This window comes from Dermacentor silvarum, chromosome 4 (assembly GCF_013339745.2).
Source record: "Dermacentor silvarum isolate Dsil-2018 chromosome 4, BIME_Dsil_1.4, whole genome shotgun sequence".
NCBI lineage: Eukaryota > Metazoa > Arthropoda > Arachnida > Ixodida > Ixodidae > Dermacentor > Dermacentor silvarum.
In genome coordinates this window covers 194,982,163-194,994,579 of record NC_051157.2, presented here as the reverse complement: position 1 = coordinate 194,994,579, position 12,417 = coordinate 194,982,163, and the positions used below count along the sequence as shown (strand labels likewise).

The 12,417-nt window shown below is 45.9% G+C and overlaps 1 long non-coding RNA gene across 1 annotated transcript; it reads right to left on the bottom strand.

Moving 5' to 3' along the window:
* Window positions 1-1,547: 1,547 nt before the first annotated feature.
* On the bottom strand, window positions 1,548-3,309 carry LOC125944614 (uncharacterized). Its single transcript, XR_007466309.1, has 3 exons — window positions 2,938-3,309; window positions 2,013-2,063; window positions 1,548-1,632 (listed from the first exon to the last, which is right to left on the bottom strand). It is a non-coding gene; the product is annotated as an uncharacterized LOC125944614 (long non-coding RNA).
* Between the last annotated feature and the right edge of the window lie 9,108 nt (window positions 3,310-12,417).

Below are 12,417 nucleotides of genomic sequence, written 5' to 3'. Positions count from 1 at the left end.
TGCGCTATCAAGAGCGTCGGCGCCGTATACAGACTATTTGCGCCCATGCGGTCTTGCAAGCAACCGGCGCCGTTTCGAGTGGGACGATAAACGAATGGACAGTCATGCACGGTAAGTACAACTAGAGCCGCTTAAATAATGCGCGCTTTTAGTTCGAGTATTAGTTTATGCGTCGCGATAACTACTGAGCTCATCTACTAGCGCTTTGGTTGAGCCTTAGCTTGTGCTTACAGGCTGCTGTATATAGCTCAGTGGCTATTGCATTGTGCTCCAAGGCTCGAGGATTCGATACTGGCCGCGGCGGCCGCGTTTAGATTGGGGCAAAATGTAAAAACGCTCGTATATTTAGATGTAGGTGCACATTAAAGAACCCCAAGTGACCAAATTATTCTGGGGCCCCACACTACTACGCGCCTCATAATCAGATCGTGATTTTGGCACGCAAAATTTAAGAACATATATTTTTTTACCGGGAATTTACATGTGGTTTTTTGTTGCCAAACGTGTAATATTACCGTGCTTTCGAGTCGTCACATATTTTAATTTCAATATTGCATTCACGCCAGCGTTATCACCAAATTACACGGACCATTTTTCTAATTTTCAGGTTTTTTTGTCAACGGAACGCATCCCACGAAGACTATGGGCAAAGACAGGCTCTGATGATTGGTGGAGGGATAATTTGGCGCAGGCGTTTCCACTGCGCTCAGCTTCCTGGTGAACTTGACATATTGTCATCACGGCTGAGTGAGAAAACGTTTTCCACCTGCAATCAGCACACTTTTATCCAATGTAGTTAATTGCATGCATGTGCAAGGGAACAAGTCATATTTTCTTGCTAGTGTACGTAAGTGGCAGACAAAGTCTGACATGCAAGACTTGTGCATGCACTACTGTGTAAACACACTATCAAGAATCACCACATGAACACGGCTTGTCATATTCAGTGAAATAAGATGACTTTATTTTGCCCAATTAAATCTTGTCATTCCTTGGTGCTGCTTGGTGCAGTGTCATTCCTTGGTGCTGCTTGGTGAATATTGGCCACGTAAACTGAAACAGCCTTCTCTGCTGGCTGTCTTGCTGTAGAGCCTGGCTGTATATCTGCAGAGGCTGAGGGTAAGCTTGCAGTGGTTGGCTCAGCAGCTGCGCCATCATTGCTTGTCTGCCCTGCAAAAACGATGTGCTTATAGTGCTCATTATATCGCCGAGCTTTTTTTGCTCATCTTCTAAAAGCTGCCTCTGCTGTTCAAATATCAGCTCTGTATGTTTCTGTAGCGTCTCTGCAGTTCTGTTTTGCTGTTCTGCTAAGATTAATTAAATATGGGGTTTTACGTGCCAAAACCAGTTCTGATTATGAGGCACGCCGTAGTGGGGGACTCCGGAAATTTGGACCACCTGGGGTTCTTTAATGTGCACCTAAATCTAAGTACACGGGTGTTTTCGCATTTCGCCCCCATCGAAATGCGGCCGCCGTGGCCGGGATTCGATCCCGCGACCTCGTGCTCAGCAGCCCAACACCATAGCCACTGAGCAACCACGGCGGGTGTTCTGCTAAGATCTCAGCGAGCTCCGAATTCCTCGTCCGTCGTGGCCTCTTTGCCCGTGGCACAGGAGTGTTGCTTCCGCTTGCTGCATACAGTGAAAAATAAAAAAGAAGTAATGAGCTGAGCATCACCAGACAAGCAGGGCACACTAATAAGCACGCCTTGCGTATTTGCATAGTAGTAAGCGGGAGAAAGGATATAATTTTCCAAATTAAAATTACCTATAAAGTGTAAGTTCTCTTACTCGTGAGAATGTTCTTAATTTTGACAACACAAACCTCTGCTAAAACTTCACTCTTTAATTGCCTTTATATGCATATCAGGGCAATTATTGCAGATAAGTTAAAACAATTTCGAGCCCTTCAAATATTCGCAATATGTCTGGAAGCAAGGAAGAAAAATATGCGCAAAATGTTGCTGATAGTACACAAAGTGAGGAAAATCAGAAAGCAAACTGTGACATACAGGATCCCGGGGTACTTTCATTCGCCTGTAGCTCCTCGTCCTCGCTTAAATCTGTCAACAAAGAAAACAGTAAGAGTTGTCATGACAGTGCTGACATGGTTCATTCGAAAACAATATCAATGACTTTCAAAGCAGATGTATCAGTAAGGTCTTGATGAGGGCTAGTTGGTCCATGATTTAGAAATGAGCTTTGAACAGCGCGAATAAAACAAGGACACGGAGAAACAAATACCACAAACAAGCGCTGACTGCCAACTGCAAGTTTATAAACTTCCAGTTGGCAGTCAGCGCTTGTTTGTCGTATTTTTTTCTTCGCACTTCGAACCTCAGTTCTAAATCAAAGCAGGTATGACAGAGTGACACACACACAAGCCCTTTCCTGCTTCACTGTGCTGTTTATCACATTTCATGAGCCAGTAGCCTGCCAAAAACCTTAACCAAACGTGCCAAAATAAATCTAACAAGCATACTGCCTTTTGACATATCTTGAATAAGTCACTGGTGTTGCATTAACTACAGTTGATTAATAAAGACTGCAAATTTCAAAAATAAATTTTTGGAAACGATTTGTTTCGGCATCTGCAATTACTATACACTGTATGAATACAGTTTAGCTAAAAACACATTCTAAGTGTCTGAAAAAAATATTTTTCTGCCAGCGCCTACGGCGACAAAAGAGCTCAAGTTCAAACACAATGGAGTTCACAGAGCCGCCCCAGGTGGTCGAAATTTTCCCGAGTTCCCCACTACGGCGTGCCTCATAATCAAATCGTACTTTTGGCACGTTAAAACCCATTATTTAATTTTAATTAGTTCACAGAGCCATCTCTCGTCTTTCCAGCTGATGAGCATCGGCATCTTGTGTGACCTAAGTGTTTCTCGAAGCACTTTTTCTTTGCAACAATAGAGCGTTCGATCTTCCTACCTGTCCGACTGTCGTCACCTTCGGTGTCCACATGGCTGTCAATGCCGTACGCCTGAGCTTCTGTCATCGGGCGGTGAGACAGAATCGCACTCATCTCGGCGTACCAGAGCCAGCTCGACGGTGCCGCGCCACTGCGGTTTTGCTCCACTCTTTCCTGCCATGTGAAAGCATTCTTGAAACTCGCAAGCTAGAAAACATTATCGGACGCAGAAAACAAATAACACGACACCTTACCTTGTTATATCGCCCCTTCAAGTTATTCCAGTGTGTTCGGAGCTGCTGCCACGTCCAGTGAAAACCCAAAATGGCCATTTCAGCCTGAATTTTCTGAAAGTATACTTGATTCCGTTGCCTTCTAAGGTCCAATAGCTCCCCAATATTCATCTCGCTAATGATAGCGAGAAACGTTCGCGTTTGCTCACGTCAAAAAACCACACGAGCCGCGGTCTCGTTCGCATTCACCGCCGCCATGTTAGCAAGTGTGAGGAGGTCGAGGCAGCAGAGGCCCGCAGTTGCAGCGGCGCGGCAGTCCCGCAGCGAATGCTATCCCATAATCCTCGATGCGATGCGCTCCCGTTTGCCGTCTCAAACCACCTCCGTCTAGCGCATTAATGCGATTTGCTTTCTTATCGCATTGGCGCCGTTTACATGAATGCGATGCGCTAGAAAGGCGATACGATGCGCCACTTGTCGCATTCATGTAAACGCGGCTTATGGAAGGACACAGACGAAAGAGGCTATTTACAGGCTATTTACACTGAAGACAGACAGCCAGGCCCACAATCGCTCGCACCAAGAGCACAGACACACTTCATCGTCTGTCGCGCGGCGGCTCGTCTCTTCAACATCTTTCGATGCTATCGTAATAATATATATATATATATATATATATATACATACTAGTCGCCATGGTATATACAATCAGCTAAGCTACGCAGTGACTAACCTGACTAATTTTATGTTTGCATTAACCAGAATGCAAACGCGCGTTAGAACCGCAGCTGACACTACTGAACGAACCCTACAACGTGGCCGTAACTGCTAGGCAAGGTAGCAGTGGCGCCGTATCGCGGCGTCAGTGGAAAAATAGGACGCCGGAGCCCTGCCGGTCACGCTACTAGATTATATTCTAGTTCACTATAACCGAAGCCCGTGGTGTGACGTCACACAGAGGGCGCGGCGAGCGCGCCAGCTGTGGCGGTTGCCAGGCAACGGAGGACGCGCGCCTGTAAGAGCGGTCGCCCGCGGCAACCGTGACGAGCTGAGTCGTCGGAGAATCGAAGCCCGTGGTGTGGCGTCACAGTGCGGCCACGGCTAGGGTGCCTCGATGCCATGGAGGTAAAAAATACTAGGAGGGAGCGTCACGTGATTCCGCTAGCCTCGGCAAGTTAACCTCCTCTGAAGCCACCCCTCCCTCTCTCAGGGGCCCCGTGCGCGGTGCCTTATGGGGCGGAAAAGGCCCACAAGGTTGCCGGAACATTCGTGATTGTTTGGTACGTGGTAACTTTTAGTGGCGCCTGTCGTCACTGGCTTGGAGGCCCGTATGCGGGTGCTGGTTTTCTGCTACTGCGCGCGTCGTTGTTCGCTTCAAATGCGATGCCTTGAAACGTGGAGCAAGACTGGGGCGTCTGACTTATGAAGACAGAAGATTTTCAAAGCGTCACTTGCGCTTACCGCCGCGGTTAGTGGAGTTGCCAGCGCTCGCGGCTCGAAACCCGTCCAGACGCCCGAGTGTGGTCTATTTTTCCTACGTACTCAAGTTTCGTCAAATCAGCCGTTGTGCACCTTAAGCTGTGGTGCGTATTATCTCGCTAATTTTTCGTCCCGCTGTCTTGCACCTAGAAAGAAACGAGATGTCTTGAGGGACACTTTTTTTTCGCATTTTCGCTTAATAAAAGGCTGGTGTGTGTGTTTTATTTTGAGAGAAATGATTTTTGTCACGCTGTCCTGCACCTAGAAAGAAACGAGATGTTTTGAAGGACACTTTTTTGTCGCATTTTCGCTTAATAAAAGGCTCTGGTGGGCGTGTTTCATTTTGAGAGAAATAAATAGCATTAGCCTGCATTCTAAACGCCGAAGTAATCGCCGTTTATTCAGATGTACGTCTACTAATTTGCAAGATTCTGTGGTGCGACGACGCTGTTGAGACGCGTCTCGGGGATCAATTTTCGTTATATAATAAAGCAAATGGACGGGATTTGTGCATTATCTAGAGTTTATTCAGCTGTTTCCGAATGCGAGTATAGCCCCACAGCATAATAATGTCCTAGAATCAAACACTGCCAGGGGGACCCTTCTTCCTCTGCTAGTGCGAAACGGCATGAAAACTGAATACATAGCGGCAAGGGAAAAATGGCAGCATTCATTTGCACTTGTCGATTCATTGTGTTGCTGGTGTACTTGTACTATGGAAAGCACATTTTTATGACAACAGTAATTGTTTCATTCTTTATTCAGTGTTTATTGCACCTATAGAAGCCAGAAGATTTCACACAAATACAGAAGGAAGCCACATTTATAATTTAAATGAAGTACATTGCAAAGATAATACACAAAGGAAAATTATAAACAGCAAGTAAAAACTTATTGTGCCACTGCTCTTCGGTATCAGTATTATGACACAGGGCATTTGTATAATAATGTTATACAAAGTAAACTATATCACACGTAGTATTGATACCTTTAATAAAACTGGTCAATGGAATCAGCTGTCCCTGAATGTAGCTGCAGTTTTGCTTACAATGCCTTGTATGCAACGCCTATATACAAGGCATTGTAAGCAAAACAAGGCATTGTAAGTATACAATGCCTTGTATGCAATACAGGGCTATAATTGTATAATATTTATATCTGCGCTGTCCTCACAAATATCGAAACGCTTCAGTGATTGTGCTTGTCAGAAAAGTAAGCAATACATATGCAGAAATTAAAAAAAGAGTGGTAGTTCACAAAGTCAAAGTTGAAATAATTGATGTGAGGTCAGACCCACAAAGTAAGTATGTCAACATTAAAATACAATGCATTTTGCTGCAAGTAAAATGTACAACAAAGCTTATGTTGTATCACATACCTACAAAAAAGTTAGCACCGTCGAAGCTGAGCCAACACACCGCAATTTGGACGCGATGGCTCTATTACGTTGTGAACGTCAAATGAATGAATATTTCACGGTATTTAAAACACTCATTGAGTGGTATACACCAAATGTTTGTGGTTACAGTGAATATGGCATCATAAAAGGCTATTGTAAAGCAAGTGAACAGAGTCAGCACATTAAATTATTCAAAAAATAGTAACACCAACGGTATTCCAGGTGGCAGTGGCAAATTTTCACAAAAGTCAGGTAAAAGACATACAGGATAAACATTAAAAAAATATTGTCATCCTCAAGCGTATACCTAGCTCACACATAATCCATTGAGAGCATTCACAGCATGTCCATGTCATCACACAGTTTGATCTAGTGAAAGGTAGGCCAGCTAACCTACCGTCATTGTCCACACTGTTTAGCTTGGGCTGAACAGAACAATTGTTTAAGCATAATTTGCATGCAGGCGATTCAAGCTACAACATTCAGCAAGACAACAAACATGTACTTGCAGAATTTAAAATAAGGTATCACATTTTCCCTCTATAAGTTTGACATCTGCATACAACGCTCTTGAACAATATATGCACTTTACAAAGAAACTCAAAAAGCAAATAAATGCCTTAACATAAAACCTGGTGGGACAGCTGAAGTTGATGGATAAAGGAATTAATTGTGTGGGCCATCATGAACATAATTCACCCACGAGAAAACTTGTGTAGCAATTCTTCCACTACTGCGCGCCGCATGCACCCAAGCTCAGACACCCTGCCTGGGTCAGCAGGGTAACCATGATCCTGTAAAATTGCTTCTGTGAGTGGTTCACTGGCTGCAGGGCTTCTCTGAGGGGCAGTGAGGTTAATTACATCGATGGAGTATGGCTTTTTCAGAGGAGCGTACAAAGAGAATTTCGATGTGTTCCAATAGAAAGCAATTTCCGCCATCAATGTCCTTGACCTCATTACGAACTATCAGACGCTTCAATGCTGCTGCAAACTGCTTTGCTGTTGGGTTGTCATTGGAGCCCCCAAATGATTTTATTGCAGCATAAAAGTAACTCAAGGTGGTCCTGACTGAGCTTGGAAGTCGGAAGATATGCCAATAGGCCATTTTCTGTAACCAAGTGGTTGTATGGACGGTTGTCTAAGCACACCACAAAGCAAATGAAGCCTGTCTTTTGGTTGGTCCCTGTCATTAGTTTACCAGCTGCAGATTCCCTAAGCGAGCAAACGTAGGCCATAAGTTCTTTGACATACGCAGTGACAGGAGCCACATTTTCAGGACTCAGCGGTCCTTTCTATTCTTCTTGCCTTGGATGTCTTGAATTTAAAATGTCAAATGCATTGTTGACATGTCTGATAAACTCTTCTGTTGGCAAGGAATTTGAAAATTTTGAATTTTTTTGAGCCCTGCAGTCACCAAGAGCATCTGCTACCGATTGACTAAACGTTTGAGCCAACAATGAGACTTTCATGGGCTGGCTTTTCCAGGTAATATGTGCTTGTCTAAGTTTGCTTGCCAAATGTAGGCCCTCTGTGTACTGTATTTCATGCAGCTCATCAATGTGTTTCAACAATATGAACTGTTTGTTCGTATCACAATAGCCTTTTTATCAAACAGGGTGTGCTGCAGTAGCTTCAACATGTGACAGGGATCCAACATGGCAAAGAAAAGCTTTTCTTGTCACTGGATGTGGAAAAGAAGCATCCAGCTCAGTCAGGTCCATCTTGCAGCCAAGGCTGTGCAGCAATGACAAATTCGCTGCAGCGCCATCGCAGGTCAAACTCACAATGTGTGCACCTTTTTCGTGAGTGAAGCTAGCAGCTTGCAGCACCAAATTGCACCTTTGCTCACCACCAAGGCCATGCACTAGAAAGTAGCCAATCGGCAGCTTCCATCTGCCATTGATTGCAACAAGCATTAAAACAAATGCATCTTAGGCAACTGGAAAGCTGTCATCATTGACATCAATGCCCATGTCAACATATCCATGGAAGCTTTTCCCATCCCACACTACTTCTTTGAATGGTCATCTCATCCACAACCAGATTGCATAATGTGGAGAGCCGTGCTTTACCTTGATAGCCAATGCAGTCATTGCCTCTTTTGAAAAGTCAGCAGCCCTATCAATGGATTGATATCATTTACACAGTGTCTTTGGATGCGGGAGGCATGTGTTGAAAACAGCTCGTACATATCTGTATGCTCTAGGGGAATAAAAATGCAAAGTCAGTGCAAATGGCCTGAGCTCTGGCGAGTAAGCGGGTGACATTGCTGGCACCAGACTTATGTGGCAGTTGACGCATGAGCAAGTCTTTTTTTGCCCCACCAAGACTCTGCAATATGGCGACATCCTCATTTCCTAGAATGCGATTGTCAGATAAATCTTCTATGACATTTTCGAGATGAGCAACCTTTTGAAAAAGCTGTTGATGGGATTGCCGTAGAGTCTTCATCTTCTTCTTGGTCGCAGTTTGTAATTGTGTAACGCCATACTTCATGCCTCAGAAAGGCCTTTTCAGGTGCGTCTTCTGCTGGCTGTGGCTGCAAAATATCACACGCTGTAACAGGTGCATGAGCGACCAACATGACACAAAGCACGTACGCAGAACAAACTAATTGTTGTGCCATACACTCTTGTGCAAGTTATGAAGAATATAATGCTTAAGTTAAGGTCATTACATTGCTCACGACGGTTTCCGTTTACACTTTTGTGAACTTAAAAACTGTGGGGGCATAAAACTGCCATCCACACGAGCTTGCTAGTGCCACTTAATTTTGTTTATTTATTTGCTAAATATTGCAGGCCCATCTGGGCCCAGGCAGGAAAGATAGAAGTACAAAACAACACAGAAGAGGCCAATGTAGCATAGTTCAATGAGAGATGTTTTACAGAAGCCTTTTAGTTTGAGTGAGCAAAACATACTGAGCTCATATATCACGGCTCATTGTGACCGATCGAACACATAAAGAGCATAGAAAATTGTGAAAAACCTGTTGGTCTTCTAGTTATCGTGTCATTTGAAGGGAAAGGAAAATTGAAAAAGGATTATTGGCCGATAATTGGTGTTTAATGCAAACCCTGAGGAAACTCATACCGCTGCGGATGAATATGAATGTTTCAGTATTTAATTAGATGGTTAGCATGATCATAAATGTTAGTGTCAAAGTGCAGTTCACTGAGTGACAATTATTATGTTTGAGCTATTAAACAGTTGCCACGAAAATATATGCCACTTCACTTGCAGCTACCTAAGGAAACAAGTATGTAAAAATTGTAGTGGTCGAGTATTATCCTCACCATAGTATGCCTTGCTGTTCGAGGTGTCGCTGGGTTGTGTGTAGGCAGGGGCGGATCCAGGTTTTTTCTGAGGGGGGGGTCAGCTTCTGTCGATGATGATGATGATGATGATGATGATGATGATAGTAGCCTTTATCATTTACCGAAATTCACCGTTTCTGCTCACGATAAACCCGCGTTTTATACGGCTAGAGCAGCACCTGTAGCCTACAAGGCTTGATGATGATGATGATGATGATCCTTCACCATGGCTCGCACCCACTGAGGGGGATAGGCCAAGAATCGGGCGGCAGTAGGTAGCTAAAAAAAAAATTCTTTTTGACAATGAGATACGCAAAGTAAAGAAGGCACAATCAAAAACAAAGAAAATTTTGTAGAAAATAACTATATTTTTCACCTTTCGGTTAGTCTGACTGCTCGTTGGCACAATACTCTAGGTATACAAGGCTTGAGAGGGCAAATCACTTTTTTTTTCTTCTTTTTTTGTATTTATTGCCAAGAAGTTCGCGCTGTTTTTATTCCCCGGCCGCCACTGTCATCATGAAAACGAGTGTTACCTCGCGCCATCTAGCCCGCCGTGGTGGCTCAGTCAGTTCAGGCATTGCGCTGCTGAGCACGAGATCGCGCGATCGCATCCTGGCCGCGGCGGCCGCATTTCTATGTAGGCGAAATGCAAAAACGCCCGTGTGCTTGCGTTGTAGTGCGCGTTAAAGAACCCAGGTGGTCAAATTAATCCGGGGCCCTCCACTACGGCGTGTCTCATAATCAGAACTGGTTTTGGCACGTAAAACCCCAGAAAGAGGAAGAAGACCTGTAGCGAAGCCAGGTACGGTTTCTCCGTGCTTATAGGAAAAGGACGTTACCCAATACAGCCATGTGCTTGGCGGCTGTGCCTGATCATGCAGGTTGTTCAAAACTAAGCTTTATGGTTTTCTTAAAATTAGGCACTGGGAGGCACGCGAAGATCACCTGTGCAAATAAGTTATGTGGCCAGGGGGGCACAAAGTGAGATGATAATTATCGCTGTGAGCAGCCCAATTAACTAAAATTGAACAATTATTTTGTCGACTGCAGTAAGTGGGTATGTTTGTATTGTGAGACGTTGACCAATGCGATGCCTTTATTTCCGAGCAGTCGCCCGAGTCAGAGACGAAGCACCGCACGAGACAAAAGATGATGATGAGTCGTATGTACAGATGACGACGACGATTTGCACAAATAGCGCTCAGACAAGATGATGAGTCGTTTGTGGAGATGACGACGACGATATGCGCAAAATGCGCTCACACTAACTTCCCCCCTTCAGGAAAGCGGTCAGCAAGACCGCAAACTAGAAAGGGTAGGTACGGCGAATGTAGGGTTTCAGGCGAGATACGTGAACGATTTCCGTAGTGCGGCGGCGGCGGTCAGTAGCTGAGCTGACAGGAGTGACGCTTTAGTTAACGGCCGAAGTTCGTTGCAAAACGGTGTAGGGGCCGAGATATCTGTGGAGAAATTTTTCACAGAGCCCCGGTGCGCGAACAGGTCTCCACAAAAGAACTTCGTCGCCTGGGCGGAACGAAGCAACGCGACGCGTCGCATCATAGCGAATTTTCCTTTTGTCCTGAATGGTATAGCGGTGTTGGCGCGGGCAAGTTCACGGCACCGGGAGAGGCGAGCGGCAAATTCCTCAGGAAGAGACGCGGATGGAGCAGCAGGTGCTGAAAGGAGTGTAGTGTCCAAGACGAAAGACGGCGCACGACCGTACACCAGGAAGAAGGGACTGTAATTGGTTGTACGTTGGACGGCAGTATTATACGCAAACGTCACAAAAGGTAGGATGGTGTTCCAGTTGGTGTGATCGGGTCGAACATACATTGACATCATGTCAGACAAAGTTCGATGAAAACGCTCCGTAAGACCATTTGTTTGCGGATGGTACGATGATGTGGTCTTATGGATGGTGTCCGAGGCCTGAAGGACTTCACGGAGGACATGCGATAGGAACGTCTTGCCACGGTCACTCAGGAGGACGCGAGGTGCGCCGTGGCGCAAAACGATTCCGTGCACGAAAAACTCGGCGACTTCGGAGGCAGTACCAGAGCGAAGAGCCGCTGTCTCAGCGTAGCGCGTTAGATGATCCACTGCGGTAACGATCCAGCGGTGACCAGCGGGCGTGAGTGGGAGGGGTCTATACAAGTCTATGCCCACAATTTCGAAGGGGGTGTACGGGCATGGTAGAGGCTGCAGAGGACCGGCTGGAAGGGATGTCGAGCGTTTTCTGTGTTGGCATGATGCGCAGGAGCCACGTATTTGTCGACTGAGGTGGAAAGGCCCGGCCAGAAACAACGCGTTTTGATGCGGTCGTAGGTCTTATGAAAGCCCAAGTGGCCAGCCGTCGCGTCGTCGCGAAATGCTTCCAATACTTGGAGTCGAAGTGAGCGAGGTATTACTGGCACCCACCGGTTACCGGAAGGATGGTAGATTGATCGAAATAACGCTCCACCTTGAAGCTCAAAACGCGAAAGTTGTCGTCTTAAGCGACTGTTGGGGGGTCGTGCCAAGCCAGTAAGTCGGTCGATCAGCGTACGGCAGTATGGGTCAGTACGTTGGAGTGAGACGAGGTCAGTAGACGGGAGAAAGTCAACTGAGGCAACTGACTGTCCCGGGCTACTGGGCGTGCGCTGAGACGTGTGGCTAGATGGTGACGTGCATACCGAAGGTGAAGCATGGGCGTTTGGGGACAGCGGGCAGCGCGACAAAGCGTCGGCATCTTGATGTTGTTTGCCGGACTTATACGTGACAGTGAAGTCATATTCCTGTAAGCGCAGTACCCAACGGCCGAGGCGTCCAGACAAGTTTTTCAGGGACGACAACCAACAGAGAGCATGATGGTCGGTCACAACTGTGAAATGGCGGCCGTAGAGATAGGGACGAAATTTTTGTATTGACCACACGATGGCGAGGCATTCCTGTTCTGTAATCGTGTAGTTGCGCTCAGCAGGAGAAAGAGCACGACTTGCATAAGCCACGACTTGCTCTTCGGACTTCTGATTCCGCTGCAGCAGGACAGCGCCAATTCCATGCCCACTGGCATCAGTGTGTAGAATAG